The sequence below is a fragment of the Diceros bicornis genome, chromosome 17 (genome assembly GCF_020826845.1).
Source record: "Diceros bicornis minor isolate mBicDic1 chromosome 17, mDicBic1.mat.cur, whole genome shotgun sequence".
Taxonomy (NCBI): Eukaryota; Metazoa; Chordata; class Mammalia; order Perissodactyla; family Rhinocerotidae; genus Diceros; species Diceros bicornis.
The window spans coordinates 32,700,483-32,717,425 of record NC_080756.1 but is presented as its reverse complement, the minus strand read 5'-3'; the positions used below and the strand labels follow the sequence as shown (position 1 = coordinate 32,717,425).

Genomic DNA, 16,943 nt, shown 5'->3' with positions numbered 1-16,943 from the left:
TAGTTGTATGTCATAGCTGCACATCCTTCTAGTTGCTGTATGTGGGACGCAGCCTCAGCATGGCTGGAGAAGCAGTGCATCAGTGCATGCCCAGGATCCGAACCCGGGCTGCCAGTAGCGGAGCATGTGCACTTAACAGCTAAGCCACAGGGCCGGCCCTAAATTTCTGTTTTTAAGCCACCCAGCTTACAGTGTTTGCTGTTAGCAACATATGTCAGGAAACTAGTATAGAAAGTATGAATTTTTGTCTGTTTTTGTTCTCTTATGTCATCTCAGCACCTAGAAGAGTGCCAGATTCATAATAGGTATTCAGTAATTATTTGGTGAATGAAAACCCAGGACCCAAAATTTCTCAATATGGCCATGGAAGCATCTTATCCAGCCTAGCAAGTGTCAACAAACTTTTTACATTAAGAACCAGATAGTAAATATTTTCAACCTTGTAAGCCATGTAATCTCTGTTGCAACTATTCAACTCTGCTGTTATAGTGGAAAAGCAGCCATAGACAATACATAAATGGATGAGCATGACTGTGTTCCATAAAATTTATTCCAAAAATTGGTAACAAGTCAGATTTGCTGACTTCTAGGCATTGGAGAGCAACCTCTGAATGTCAAGATCAACTTCTTCTCTGCCCAAGAACCATTTGGCAGCCATCTCAGTTGGGCACATTTGCATGGTCTGTTCGGCAACAAAAAGTTGTTTTGAGGAAATCTTGATGCTTTACAGTGGAACACAAAAAGTCGTGGAAGTAGGAAGTGTTTCTCAGTTCTTAATTTTATGCTAGAGACTGTGTTCTGCTGTGAGCAAGACTTAATTCAAGGTATTTTTGACATCAGTGGATGGTACAGGGTGGGGTGAGGGGCAGGCAAACTCCTCAGTGAAGCTGTCATTGCCCAGTGGTAAGTAGGATGGTGACTCCCTCAGGTCAGCAGTGAACCCTGAAGCCTCAGGGTGCTGGACCACCCAGCTTACAAACAGGACTTGAAGCCTGGAGTTGGAGGTCACTCAGATTGACTTCCCAGTTCTCCAAAGCCGGAAGACTCAAATGCTTCTTTCTTTCCTTTCTACATTGATACCAAAGCTCAGACATTTAAATAGGAGAACAGAAGGAAAGTAGAAAGATGCATTTTAAAAGAAGGTATGTATGCCTAGGAATGAGCATATTTAGGTGTTCTCTTTAGCCACACCAACCTCACCCAGTAGACTGCAGTTCTTTGAGAGCAGGGACTTTGTTTTACTTATCATTGTGTCCTTAGGGTTTAGCATGTGGATGAACTCATAATAGAGAATGAATGAATGACTGAATGAATCATTGAATAGGCTATATTCAGATAGAAAGATAGATAAATAGAAAAATAGATAGATAGATGTGCATATTCACACATATACACACACATAAATTCCCAAATACACGGTGACTTTTTATATAAGATTCTCTTACTATAGCTTGCTTCATCCTTAAACTATTCTATAATTATTTGTAGTTTTCATCTTTGCAGAATCAGATTGTCGCTAAACTGTACACAGTAACAAGAAAAACCATTCCCATGTTCTTCTGAGCCCAGTCAGCAAGCAAGAAGTATCTCTGTGGGTACAGAGATGATATGAGGGACCACATTCCATCCATGAAGCCAAAGGTTTTTAGAGGCGTGATATCAACATGCCCAAGTCCCACTCGGATAACACGTGAGCTCTTGTGTCTGTCAGGAAAGCTGGGCCAGAGTTGGGAAGAAAATCGTATCAGTGCAGCCTATCTGTGACGATCTCCAAGCTGTGCTGCTCAGGCGTCGGCCTGCGGGTGGATTTTCCTTCAGCATAAGGCTTTGACTGTCCAGAGTGGGGGCATAGTGGGCAGCACATCCCGAGAGAGAGAGAGAGAGACCAATGGCCCTTGGTGACCAGCAGCCCTCCCAGCACCAGCCAGGGAGCTCTCGGGGACCGTCTGCTCCACAAAGCTGTGATGTGACCTGCTGCAGCACTGAGTCCAAATTTGGACCCATGGTGCCAGCAGCGTGATACAATGCCTGTGACATGCGGGAGCGAGGGTCAGGGGCTCAGTCAGGATCTGAACATGCCGGGGGGGACTTGTCATGATGCCTGAGCTGCTGAAATCCAGGGCAGTTAGAGTGTGTGAGACAAAACTCATATGCTGCTCTGTGATAATGAAGAACCAGCAAACATGTTAGTGTAGCCCTTTAGAGAGCTAACAAGTGAATGTTTCTCAAGGGAAGAATGAGCTCTTTATGAAAGTCAGGTATACAGGATAGAATGCTCAGGGGGCCTCCACTGCACTACCAAACTAATCCTTCTTCTCCCACCCTGTTTTCCAGCATGGGCTACTGCATCCTTTTTGTGCACGGACTGAGCAAGCTCTGCACTTGGCTGCATCGATGTGGGGCCACCACCCTGACTGCGTCCACCGTGCTGCTGCTGCTGCTTTTCTCTTGGAAAACTGTGAAAGAGAACGAAATTTGGCTGTCAAGAGAGTCCCTGTTCAGGTATGATTAGATGGATACAAGTGATCTCTTCCCATTGATTTCTTTGCTTACATATTTGTTTCCAAACGAATGAGGTAACGTGGCTCTGGTAATATTTATTAATCAAGAAAATTTGGTAGTGCTCTGAATGGAAAATGTAATTTATTTGTGGTCTTAACTTTAGTATTTTCAAATGATATTATATGCAATATGACATGGGCTGGTTGTAAAGTGAATTTATGAAGAGAAGGCTCGTGGGAAGGTTTTTGGTCTGTGAATTTAGATGGAAACAGTATTAATGATGAGCTGGGCTGTAAAATCAGCTATAAACAAAATGAAACCGATAAGTCTAATTTCATTCTTCAGTCAAGCGATTAGCAAAGGTGTTCACACAGAAAGAAGAAAGAGAAATGCAGTACATTTGTTTTAGAATATTCTATGTATGTTAAGTTGTGATCTGTAGTCTAGTTGCTATACAAGGAAATGAAAAACTTTTTCATGTCCTGATAGGTTTTTATGTGGTACAAGCTGTTTCTAAATATAATCACGTTAAATCATAACCCTATACTTGTAGTAAAGTATAAACATTCTTTGAGCCTGTCACTCATCATGCTGTGCCCAGGGTTTCTCCTTCACCACTTCTCCAGCAACAGGGACCTTCACTTGGCTTCTGCTTGTATCTCAGCACCATTTTTACCTGCCTCAGCTCCAACAGACTGCCAGTCTATACTCTATTCCAGTTATTTATTCCTGCTAAATTAGCTGTCTGTCCTCATTAAGACCAAATTGGCCAATTCTATCAGCCTGGTTTCTCTTGCATCCCTTCTCAGCTGGTACTCATGGTTGGTCATTTTAGATGTGTATCAATTATCCCACCTGTTACCCCTTACCTCCCTCTCTTGATTTTCCTTGTGCTTTGTTTGTTAATCCCCAATCTTGGAAAGAATCCTCTCCCCACTCCTTAGGTGCAGGCTGCGCATAGTGACTTCCTTCTAAAGAGTACATGATGGAAAGGGGGTAAAAAGAGGAACTTGACAATGGAGAAACCTGCCAAACACTACCTCAACCAGGTGACCCAGGTCAACATCAATATTCATAAATCATTTGCTGATAGTATGTACTTTTGATACCATGGGAGGTTACATGCACAGAGGAAAGACCATGTGAGAACCCATGTAGAAGGCGGCCACTTGCAAGCCTAGGAGAGAGACCTCAGGGGAATGTGATAAAAACACCACTTTACCTATGTGGTCTTCCTCCCAAAACCCATAACCCCAGTCTTATCATGACAAAAACATAAGACAGATTCCAGTAGTGGGGCATCCCGGAAAAACAGAATCCTCTCGTCTAGGTTCCTTCTCCGAGTAAAAAGCCACAAGGTTTGCTGGCTGTCTTCAAAATGGTCTGCTGCCCCACAAATTTGTTCTCTTTGTCCTCAGCTGTGTTGTGATGGAAACTTGCTCATCTCTAGTTGATGGCTCATAATATGTCCCCGTTTCCCAGTTCTCATTGCTCATTCCTCATTCTCCATCGCCTCATTCTATGCGTGACCTTGATTCCTCCCACGGTTTGGTTGTGAGCATTGAGTGAACTGAGGTATGCGAGGTGCCTAAGGTCTGTGAATAGAATTCACAGGTGCCATCTTCAGTCTGCTGAGAAGACAGAGGTCAAGTGGAATGAGTGCCCTCTGCATGCTCTCTATTTCACAAGCTCTATTTTCATCTTCCTCTTTCCTACTGTCTCAGAGAAAGAGTTGTGTCTATTATGAAGTGTATAAAATGTCATTGGATTATTTCTGAAAAGGCAGCTTTTATCACTTGCACAGATCAGTGGCTAAATTAATTCAGAAGTGTAAATTTTGAAGAATAAAATATTATTGGTAATTCCAGTCACAAGTGTCTCATTGGCTCATCCCAGTCATTCCAGTCTCATTAGTGTCTCTCCCACCAGCTGCCGTTGAAAGGTGATTTTGATTTAACAAAACTTTAGACAAGAAAATAAAAGTCCTTAAAGACTGAGGCGTTCTGTGTCAAACTGCTCCACCGTGTCAGGGTTTACATAATCCCCGGGGACTGTTTGTCAGTCTACACTACACTGGGTTTGCATTAGTGGCAAGTAACAAAAACTGACTTTGGATAACTTAAATTGAAAGAATACATTAAAAGGGTGAGGGAATCTCACAGAATTGAAGGGAACGTTGAGGAATCTGGCTTGTAACAAATAAGAAATGGGAGATGCTGTGGGCTGAACTGTGTCCCCACAAATTCATATGTTGAAGCCCTAATCTCCAGTACCTCACAATGTGACTGTATTTGTGCCTTTATTAAAAGGTGATTAAGTTAAAATGAGGCCACTGGGGGGGGGCCTTAATCCAATTTGGCTGGTGTCCTTATAAAGAGAAGAAATTAGGACACACAGAGAGACACCAGGGATGCGTGCACAGAAGAAAGACCATGTGAGAACCCAGAGAGAAGGTAGACATCTGCAAGCCTAGGAGAGAGACCTCAGAGGAAACCAAACCTGCTGACACCTAGCTCATGAACTTCTAGCTTCCAGAACTATGAAAAAATAAATTTCTGTTGTTTAAACCACCTAGTCTGTGGTATTTTGTTATGGCAACCCTAGCAAACCCTAGCAATACAGGAGCTTGACAGGAAGCTCTAAGAATCGTCAATGGAACAAATGCGTAAACTCCCACCATTTTTGTCTCTCCTCACATAAGTCCTGGTAGAGAGAATCCCATTAGCAGAGCTTGAATTCAGGTCATATACCCTCACTTCCACCAGGTTAAGGAGATGACTGGCTTGTCCAAAGGAGCCTCCAAAGGGGACTTCTTTGTATTCCATGAGGGAGGGAATAGAGAACCTTGAGTCTCGCTAAGAATGCACACAGTAGGGCCGGCCCAGTGGCTTAGCGGTTAAGTGCACGCGCTCCGCTGCTGGCGGCCCGGGTTCGGATCCCGGGCGTGCACCGACGCACCGCTTCTCCGGCCATGCTGAGGCCGCATCCCACATACAGCAACTAGAAGGATGTGCAGCTATGACATACAACTATCTGCTGGGGCTTTGGGGGAAAAAATAAATAAATAAAATCTTTAAAAAAAAAAAAAAAGAATGCACACAGTAGGCAGAGAGGGAATCTCCCCATAGGAAATCCAGGTGTGGCTAAGGAGGAATAGACTCTGGGATGCCCCCCAAAAATGATGAATATTCCCTATATTCTGCTTCTGATAAACCATTATAAGTAAACTCATCTGATTTTGAAACTTGACAATTTTACTTTCTTGATAGAAAATCAAAATTCAGTTTGGCATGCATGCCTTCTATTTTTTAATACGCAAAGTAGTACTGTGTAGGGGCGTGTGAAATTAACCTTCGCCTTTGGGTTTCATTCTGTCTCTATCATACCAATCTACCTTCAGCATCATTATCACAGTTCGTGTTGGACCTGTTCTCTCTGACTGCCCAGGGCCAAATCTTTCTGTACAGACAGAATTTAGCATCCAGTAATGTAACGTCCTTTTCGTCTCTTTTTTTTCTTAAAATATTCTTTTCACTTTTAAGCTGTCAAAACTTTTATAAGGAACTTCAAAAGAGTTAAACCCTTGCCTGAACAGCAGTGGTGTCTTGATCTAGGCAACCTTGGGGAGTGGGTCTTTGGAAAGACAGCAGCTTATTTCAAGGATAACAAGTTGGGGTTCAAACCCTCACAACTGGCACCAGCAATTCAAAGAGAGCTCCTTCATCTTGCATCTAGAAGGATGCTGTTCTTTTTGAGAAAGTATGTAGTCAGTCAAGATTTGATTATTTAAACACACCATTACACCTGTGTGATGAAAAGACTTTGTAATCTGAGAGCCCAGTGGAGAGCATCTGAAAGAATTTCCTTAATATTCAAAGAAAAATTGTCATTTTCTTTAGAAACCATTCCTATCATCGTTTTTTATTCTTTATACTGAAATAACACTTAGGAATCTAAGACTTTAAATGTATACTTATTCCCTCAAGGCCAGAAGTCTTTATAAATGTATCTATGCTGAGTAATGTTTGGATGAATTTAACACACATTCACTGCTATGAGGCAAAATAGTGAAATATAGTGTTTGGGTTTATGTAGGATCTGCATAGAACTGCACTTCTCCAGTTCTCCTCCTGGGTTTATCATTTACTAAGTACGTGACTTTGGGCAAGTTACCTGTGATTTTGTGATTTATAACAAGAAATATCTATATTTGGTCTTAGTCTCAGCTCCTGGAACAGAGCTCCTAAAACTCTCAGAATTTCGTAAGTGATGAGAGGCATAAAGGTGTCTTCTGTTATGTCAATGAAGTGACAGTCTGAAAAGCCCATAGGTAACCTAAGGATGGAGCTGGTTGCCAGGGAAACCAACCATGTGATTGGAGGGTTGCAACTTTCAATTCCACCCACTCCCCACTGCCTCCAGGGTGGGAAGAGGGGCTAGAGATTGAGTTCAATCCCCAATGACCAATGAATTAATCAATCATGCCTGTGTAATGAAACCTCCATAAAAACCCAAAAGGACAGGGTGTCAATGCAAATAATCCATAATCAACCTATAAATCAAAATTGGGGTGGGTTTATTATATGAACCAGGTCTGAGGACTAGAGCCTGGGAGCTTCCTTTCCCAAGGGAGGAAGCACTCTGAAGAAGCAGAGAGTACAGAATGGTTATATACTGTCTTGGAGCAAGGAACATCCATCACATATGACAGGAATATCTCTTTTACTACAGTCACAAGATACTTTGCTAGCACAGCAGGTCAGTTGTCTCAAGGTGAGCCCAGCAAGTTGGTGGTCAGCCCATCAGTGATCACAAGATGAGCACAGTGGGTAGATAATTAATCCTTAGCTTCTAGGAAGAAATGCTTATCATTAAAGAAACACTGATTTGGGGGAAGCAACATCCCTGTCTATAATGGCATCATTCTTGACTTTGGGACATTGTCAGTGTTTAAAGTAGATGCATGCTCAACAGGCCACTCAGGCCTTTCTGGAAAAACAAGGTCAGGCTGAGTTAGTTTTAAACCAAATGGCTTCCTCACGTACTCCAATATATCCTATTGCTTTTCATTTATTCATGAAGGGTTTGAAGAACTTCCAGGTTAGTGAACACGTGGAGATTGAGGGAGAATGGCACCTCTGGAGAAGGCCACCATTTCCCCATATCTCACCCTATGCATCTCTTCCATCCCCCTGTCTGCTGCATTTTCAGTCTGACGGGTCCCCCTGCAGTTTCCCCTGGCAGGAACTTTACACACAAGAAGCACAAGAACCCAGCACTGTGTTTCATAACACCACTAATGAGGGCTTCCATTTATTGGGATGCTGTGCTTCAATGGTTGACACATTTTAAATCAGTCTTTATAATCCCATTTTACAGCGAGAGTGACTAATCTGCACAAATTGACACAGTTAGTAAGAGGAGAGCCAGGATTTGAGCATGCATCTGATTTAAAAGTCAAAGAATACACAAACTTTTGTTTTTATGTTTTCCAACCTAAACTAGACCCAGCATAAGCAAAAAGAAATATTCACGATCATGCTGCAAGGAATTCTTTTTTTTTTTTTTTAATAATTTTATTTATTTATTTTCCCCCAAAGCCCCAGTAGATAGTTGTATGTCATAGTTGCACATCCTTCTAGTTGCTGTATGTGGGATGCAACCTCAGCATGGCCGGAGAAGTGGTGCGTCGGTGCGCACCCGGGATCCGAACCCAGGCCCCCAGCAGCGGAGCGCGTGCACTTAACCGCTAAGCCACGAGGCCGGCCCGTGCAAGGAATTTTCTTTAATTCCTGTTAACAAGAAACCATCTGATGTCCTAACCTGGGGACAGTGATGACTACACATCTTCACCTGGCTATAGTTACACCCCATGCTACCTTACACCTGTTTGGATTAAAACTATTACTGAGATAACTTCCAAACTGATCAATTTTTCCTCCAAAGTCTTCAAAATATTAAGAAAGACCTAAAATAAAATATCTTTTCTTTGAGATCCAATTCATAGACTCTCTGAAACTTGCTTAGGAGTGTCCACAGACCACAGGTTAAGAATCCATGGCCCATGCTGTGGTGGCCCGGGGTTCGCCAGTTCGGATCCCGGGCGTGCACTGATGCACCACTTGTCAAGCCATGCTGTGGTGGCGTCCCATATAAAGTAGAGGAAGATGGGCATGGACATTAGCCCGGGGCCAGTCTTCCCCAGCAAAAAAAGAGGAGGATTGGCAGATGTTAGCTCAGGACCAATCTTCCTCACAAAAAAAAAAAAAAAAAAGAATCTGTGGCCTTGGGTCAGCCCTGGTGGCCTAGTGGTTAAGTTCTGCCTGCTCCACTTCAGCAGCCTGTGTTCAGTTCCCAGGTGTGGACCTACACCACTCATCTGTCAGTGGCCATGCTGTGGTGGCAGCTCACATACAAAAAGGAGGAAGATTGGCAATGGATGTTAGCTCCAGGCGAATCTTCCTCAGCAAAAAGAAGAAAGAATCCACGGTGTTGATCAGGAGGAGAGACTAGGATTGGGACAATATTCCCTGGCCACAGAGGACTCCCAATTGTCCGTTCACTGGGAGAAAGGTGATGGGCTCCTGAGGGAGTAGATCTCACCATAATTTAAGGACAAATATTAACACTTTACACCAGGAGTCAGCAAACTACAGCCTTTGGGTCAAATCCAGTCGGCCACCAATTTTTGTAAGTTTTATGGGAACCCAGCCACGCCCATTTGTTTACGTCTTCTCGATACTGCTTTCATGCTACAATGGCAGAATTGAGCAACACAGATCCTACGGCCCACAGAGCCAAAAATATTTATTTACTCTCTGGCGCCCTACAGAAAGTTTTCCAATCCCTGACCAAAATGATCCTCTCTCTGCAGGAAGCACATTCCTCTTTGCTGTTCTCTGAATTCCTGAGCCAGAGCGCAGCAGATCTCCTCCTGCGGTGAGTATAAGCCTTGTGGGGGTGACGTCCTAAGGCTGCTGGTTTCCCTGCAGTGATTTTTGGTGTCGCCTCACACATGGGCTCAACCTAGCGACTGATTTTGATCGTGTACAGGAGACAGTTAAACAGAATGGCTAAGAGCTTGAAGCTTTGTTCAAATTCCCACTCAGTTGCTTCCTAGCTTTGTGACCTTAGAAAAAAATTTAACCTTTCTGCTTCAGATTCCTCATCTTTAAAATGGAGATCTCAATAATACCACCCACCTGATAGGGTCATTGACACAATTAAATGAGTGAATCCATGGAAGTGTTCTGTCTAGTCCGGAGCTTTGTTTATAATAAGTATTCTGTAAGAGCTAGCCCCTGTAAGTGCAGACATTGTCAAAACTAGGTGTCAGGTCAAAGGAGGGTCCAAAATTTAGAGAGAAACAAGTTATCCCTTTCCGATCCTCTGGACCTCTTGCTGAACGCTACTTTTTTTTTTTAATTCTGTTTGCTTTCTCACCTGGGATTCAGACATGTCCTCCTGCTCTGTTGTCCAGTAATGTCAAAAGAATAAGTTACTATTTTTAAAACTTGAAGATACAATTGACAGAACTTGTTTTTCTACCACTTTTACAGTTCTACAACAAAATGGTATGCATAAGAAACAGGAAGTAAGATTCTAAATTGAAAGGAAGGGCTTTCATTATAATCTTAACTTGCTATAATTATAATAATGATTTTGGATCTACCAAAATAATTTATGACCTTTAAATTTCCTTGTGGAGAAAATATGCCAATAATTGCAATATTTCAATTAAAACCCTTAGAAGTTGTGGGGGAAGAGGGAGAAACTCCCTCTGCCCTTTCCCTTAAGGTTCTTCTGGCTGGCCAGATAATTAACAAGACAGGTTAGCAGGAGAAAATAATACCAAGTTTAATAACATGTATACATGTGAGAAACCAGGGACACAGTTTCTCCACACAATAGAAGAGATTCTCGTCTTAAATACTATCTTCAGCTAAAGACAAAGGAGGATGTTGGGGGTGGGTAGTGGTTTGGGATTTCAGAGGAGAAGAAGACAACTTACATGGAGAGGGAAACGTAGATGTTTGTCAGACAATGCTTTGCAGGACCACCTATAGAGAATGTGGCCGGAGAGACAGGAATTATAGTAATCAAGAGTATGTAGATTTAAGTCTTCTTCCGTCCTGGTAAGAGTTTCCACAGATAAGGTCATCCCTCACACTCTTCCCACTACACAGAGGGAGATACCTCACAAAGGTAAATATTTGGTAAACAGAACTTTGTTAAGAATGGGCTTAGCGAGGACCCTGCCAGTCTGTCTACACCCAGAGTTAAATTCCTTTAGGCAGCTTGGGGGAGGTCAAATGTCCATCAGAGAAAATAATCAAGGTAAGGAGATATATTTTAGGGTGGACAATTTTGATCTCCCACAAAGTACTAACCTGGGACATCAAGAAAGCGAACACAGAAGCCTGACTCTGGAGACAGAAGTAACCTCGTTTGTTTTTTTTTTATCCCATTTTTATTTTCTTTTTGCTCATTGTAAAATGAAAGGCAGGAAAAGAGAAGTAGAAAAATGTTACAGGGAGATTTACAGTAGAATACAATGGGAAAAAGCAGTGTGTTCTTTGGATTGACTTACTCCACCCGTGTCTGCTTGGCTATTATGAATATTACAGCTTCCTCTTGCCATCACAGAATGATGCGCTCATCTTTTCACACTTCCACAGGGCCATTTGTGTAAACCTCATTTGAAACATAAATTAGAGAAACTATGCTAAATGAGCAAGAAGCAAAGTATCAATTCCAATAAAAATGCATCCATATCAGCACAGTAACAGAAATGCTTAAGTACATTAAGAGGATGATGATCTTTTAGCCTACAATGTCTCTGCAACCTCCATCTTACCAAGCACTCTTATATTTAGATGGATAGAATTTTTTCTGGATAGAAATCAGAAGTTTTTTAAAACATTACTACCACCATCATGCAGATCCTGCTCCCCTGAGTAAATTCTTAATTCATTTTGGGAACCATATTATTTTTAAGTTATATTAGCAGTACTAGCTAACTCATGTACATCGAAAATTGATGAAGCAGCCATTTGTAAGTTTGGGATCTGCTGCTCTCGGATGCTCTGTTTTCCTGGCATCAGTCTCTTCCTTCCACACTCCCTGCCATTTTCTCACTTCTTTGAGATTTCCTCAAGCTCCCAGTTTGTGTGTTCTAACTGGAGCAGCCTTGGCCGGGACTGAAGGTGCAAACAGTCCCCTATATGCAAAAATTTCAGCCAAATTTTAATAAAAGTTTACATTATCCAAATACATTTCCCCAATAGACTCCAACACTTGGTACAAAATTTTCTTGTTAATCTCACCTTTAAATCAAGTAATGTGTTAGTTTCCCAGGGCTGCAGTAACAAATTACCCTAAACTTGGTATCTAAAAACAACAGAAATTTTTTCTCTAACAGTTCTGGAGGCCAGAATTCTGAAATCAAGGTGTCAGCAGGATTAATTCCTTCTGGAGGGACAATCCATTCCATGCCTTTTCACTAGCCTCTGGTGGCTGCTGACAATCCTTGGCGTTTGTTGGTTGTAGCTACATATCTCCAAACTTGCCTGCATCTTCATATGCCTTCTCCTCTGTATCTTCTCTTCTTCTTATAAGAACACTTGTCATTGGATTAGGACTCACTCAGACTATCCAGGTTGATCTCATCTCAAGATAATTTAATTACATCTACAAAGACCCTTTTTTCCAAACAATGTCACATTCACAGTGAACATATCTTTGGGGTGGAGGGTACCATTCAACCCACTATAAATATTAAATTAAAATATGTTATCTTGGAGAAATATAACTACTCAGAAACCAGAATCTCATCAGTAACTTCTTCCTCTAGCCATTCTCAGCTTCCCACTTGGTCTCTCACTTCCAATCTAATCATCAAGAGGTCCAGGAAATTTTCTCCCAAACAGATCTCAGCCCATCTTTTTAAATTTTTTTCCATTGTGACATCCTTAGTTAAAGTGAGGGAGCAGGGACTGAACAAAAGTGCTGGGTTGAAATCACAGCTTTGCTATTTATCAGCTGTGTGACCTTGGGCAAATTACTCAACTTCTAAGCTCATCAGTTTCCCATCCGTAATTTGGGCATGATAAAATTATAAGGACCAAAGGAATTAATATATTTAAGTGCTTAGAACAGCATCTGAAACCTAGTAGGCATTCATGAATGCTAGCTGCTATTCTTATTCTAAGTCAAAGACCTATAATCTCTTTAAATGAACAACCTAGTCCTAGTCATTTTTATTTTAAAATCACTGTGTTACCAACTATAAAGTCCAAACTTAAGTTTGATAAAAAATAACAAAACAAATATTGATATGACCCTTTTGGGAAAAAAATCAAAAAAATCATTTTCAGAATTCAAAAACTGTCTACAGAATTAACTATTGTGTTTTGCTCCAAAACTATAAAGTGAGCTAACAGATCAAACTTCCAAATTGAGTGGTGCAAAAAAGACATTTAGGGGGCCGGCCTGGTGGCACAGCAGCTAAGTGGGCGCGCTCCACTTCGGCGGCCCAGGGTTCTCAGGTTCAGATCCCAGGCGCGCACCAACGCACCGATTGTCAAGCCACGCTGTGGCAGCTTCCCATATAAAGCAGAGGAAGATAGGCATGCACGTTAGCCCAGGGCCAATCTTAGCAAAAAAAGAGGAGGATTGGCATCGAATGTTAGCTCAGGGCTGGTCTACCTCACCAAAAAAAAAAAAACACTTAGAAGATGGAAAATTCATTTCCTTATTGAAGTATGTTACATCTTCTTATTAACAAATATGGACTTTAAAAATAATAGCGTTCATTTTTCTATTGTGTCTTTCATACATGAAAATTAACACAAAGAACAAGGTTCTATCAGTGCCAGGAAAGGTAGAAGTAAACAAGAATACCAATTAGTTGAGAGTACTCTTCATGAAAAACAGTCCTTAGGCAAAAATCGAGGCCTTTCGGAGACACAGTAATACTCTTCCATTCTTGGGAAGTTGTGTTAAAAAGGGAACGGGAAGGGAGGGAGGGAACTGACTGAGCATACAAGGTTGTTCTGTAAGGAACCATCTCTCACCAAGTCTTGTCACTTCTGCTTCCCAAATATTTCTTGAATCCCCTCCCTTCTCTCTGTACCCACTGCTGCGGTTCTGGCTTTTAGCTCACCCTCCTCCCTCACTGCAACAATTCGAAGAGAAGTTGTTCTAAAGTGTTCAACTGTTGGTTTCACTTTTCTCTTTAAAACATTCCACTGACTCTTCCTGTGCCTCAGATAAAGCCCAGAATCTCTAATGTCACTCCCAAGGCCCCTCAGGGTCTCTCCACTCCCAAACTCAGCCTTCTAAGATCCAGCCACCCTGAATTTCCTGCAGTCCCTCAAAAGCCCCACACTGTCTTTTCTCTAGGTCCTCTGCTTAGGACATTCTGCCCCTTTCCAGACCCCCAATCTAGATCCTAATTTCTATCATTCTTAGGGTCTCAGCTTAGCTGTCACTGCCTCCTGGAAGCTTTCCCTGGTCCCCATGTCTGGGATGAGGCTCCTCTTCTCTGCTCCCCTGGCACCTTAATCATCTCTGTAACAAACCGTATTGTATTTGCCCAGATTCCCCACCCTCCTGTAAGCTCGTTGAGGGCAGGAACTCTGACCGTCCGCAGCACCCAGCACAGTGCTTGGCACATAGCAGGCCCTGCCTATCTATTGAATTACTCAGATTTTCAAATGCTTGAAAATTAGTTTGTCCAGAACCTTCTCACTTCTGGAATTCCCCCCTATTAATGATTCTGCTATGGTCTGCACAGAACTTTACCTTTTCCTTTTCTTCTGTGCATTTGGAACTCCACTGTTTGCATTGTCAGCCAGGCCAGGCATGTGATAATTCTCTCAAAAGGACCGACTTTACTACCCACCATCATTGAGTAATTAAGGAACTTTCCAAATCCCTGTGCACACTCCTAGGTCTGGAATGTGTTTTCCTTCCGACAGGCACCCCTGAGAACTGTGCATACAAAGGAGGGAGCAGTGACTTTGCAGGCTAGGAGGGAGGTGGGAGAGAGTTTGCTCACAAACCGATAGCATGGTTTTCCCCACTGAAGGAAACCAGAAGATGGGAGAGAATAAAGGGAAAGAAGGCAGAGAATGAAAGGGTGTCACACGTTGTATCTCATCTCTTGCTTTGTAGAGGTGGTTGTGGCTATGGGTTATCCTCCTTTTTATGAAAACCATTTAATCTTTTCTTTCTTTGGTTCTTTATCCTGCTCACTCAGATCAACTTAGGCTATTTCCTCAAATCTCCATGATTAAAAAGCCTGCCCCTTGTAGATGGAGACACATGAAAGGAAGAAAGGGTTTGCCTAATGCCAGGCTTCCCCTCACAGGATGACTGTCTGTAATTATCCTCTGCAGGGTCTCGCTTTGCTGCAGCGCAGCCTCCATGTCCTCACATCTTCTGCCCACTGCATCCTAAATTAGGAAAGCCAGTCTGGCCTGATAATGGAGAGTTACGTGTTTCCCTGGTTGTGTGATGTGCCCTCGAGTCTATAACTGAGCCCAGCTGTGCTCCCAGAGATGCCTCAGGTGAGATGACAGAGCCCTACGAGGCTCCAGGTGTGTCTCTAGCACATACAAACTCTTATGTCTACCTGCTAAGGGCATTTTGTTCATATGTGGATAGCATGTTTGTTCGAATGTGCACACCTGCCTTCTGCATCATTTTCCACATGGGTATGTTTTGTATCTCACATAATTCTCACATTTTGAAGGTCCTAACCTAGAGAAAACCATTCCAAATACAGATTCATGAAACTATGAGTAAAATGTGAAGAAAATTGACAACATTCCTAAGCACTACTTTTTACTGCTTTTTAAAAAATATATTAATTTTAAGTCTAGAATTAAAACTCTGCCCCACAATGCCAAAGTTCACTACAACTACGCCAATTTTCTGAAGGACCAGGGTCAAATAGGGTAGCCATCTAGCACTACAGAACAGCCCTCAAGTAAGCACCACAGGGGTGTTGGCTATTGTGCTTTTCAGGCCCTTGTCTATTTCACTCACCTCTCCCAGTGTGGGGCAAAGAGCTGGAGGGGGAGTAGTGGGTGCAGTGGTGGTATGTGTGTTTGTTTGTTCCTCTTGACAATGAACATCTCCTTGGAGGTGATGATATAGGTCTTGGACTCTCTGAGTCTTTTGGCCCAATATTTGAGTCTGTTATAAATAACGGTAATTCCACCTTGCTTCTAACTCTTGGTGTTTTCCTGTAAATTTCCACTGCTACGCATTATGCAATGAAGTGACCCTCAGTTGAATACACACATGCCCATACATAGGAGTTAGTTGTCAAAAATACACTGGTGAGTTCTCAGGACATGTATTCCAATCAATTATTAATGTTGTGTATATGGAAAATCTAGGTCTTTCACTGCTTGAGGGAGATTCCTATGGAAACATTTGAAAGCAATTAAGATGCCCTACCATGTCATGTTAGATTAAGAATAAAATGTGGGGGCACTTTTTTGCCATGTTTGGAATTTAAGGCTTTTTAGAACATGTATGTATTTTTATTTTTCCCAGGTAAAGAGTTCTGATGCTCTCCTCACACCTTTCATCGGGATGCAGTATATCAAAAATGCTTATGGCTTATGCTTCATTCTTAGGCAGAGACCATTACCATAGTGCTCTCAGGCACTCTTTTCATATCTCAATGCTGAGCTCTCATGGTGGCCATATCCCAAGATTCCAGACAAGAAATATGTTTGACCTTAAACATGTGGAGACTTGACAAATAAAATATATGAGAGTATAATAAAGCAAGGTGAATTCTCTCCTCTATTGAATACTATGACGTTCATAGAAGCCCTTTCAGCAGGATTCTGTACGCCACAGATTGGCCCACATTTGGTTGAGTTTTCCAATACTCAACCAATTGTAGATGCTTGAAACACATATACCGATAGGTATATATAATAGACTAATATGTTTCACTTAAGATATTTACGCTCTGTTTTCTAAAGTTCCTACCGGGATGTTCTTAAAGATTGGTTTTAAAAATTATCATTCTTACAGTCACTAGAATTTTTTGTTTATTTATGTTTTGGAACAGTATTCTTCACCAGTGAATTATTCATCAATTACTTAGTATTCAGCATAACCAACGACTTAAAGCAGTACACGAAAAACTAGCAACCAAAAACTTTCCTAAGGATCGCAAGAAAAATTCCAAAGGGAAAGTCAGAGCAAAGCCTCCTGTTTTTATTGAGGAGTAGAAGACATGTTTAAAGATGTAAGTACTCATATTCCTTTGTTGGGAGGCAGTTTACCAAAAGGTCACAGCTCTATCTTAGATTGCTGGAATTATGTTGATTTTTACCTTCTTAAAATGCTGTACTTCAGCAATCAGAAAATATCATTTAAACTTTAAGGGTATATTTTGGCTTGAACAATGA

The 16,943-nt window shown here is 41.9% G+C and overlaps 1 pseudogene; it reads left to right on the top strand.

Moving 5' to 3' along the window:
- The window catches only part of LOC131415557 (protein O-mannosyl-transferase TMTC1-like), a 194,392-nt pseudogene that overhangs the window by 103,567 nt on the left and 73,882 nt on the right, over positions 1–16,943 (top strand).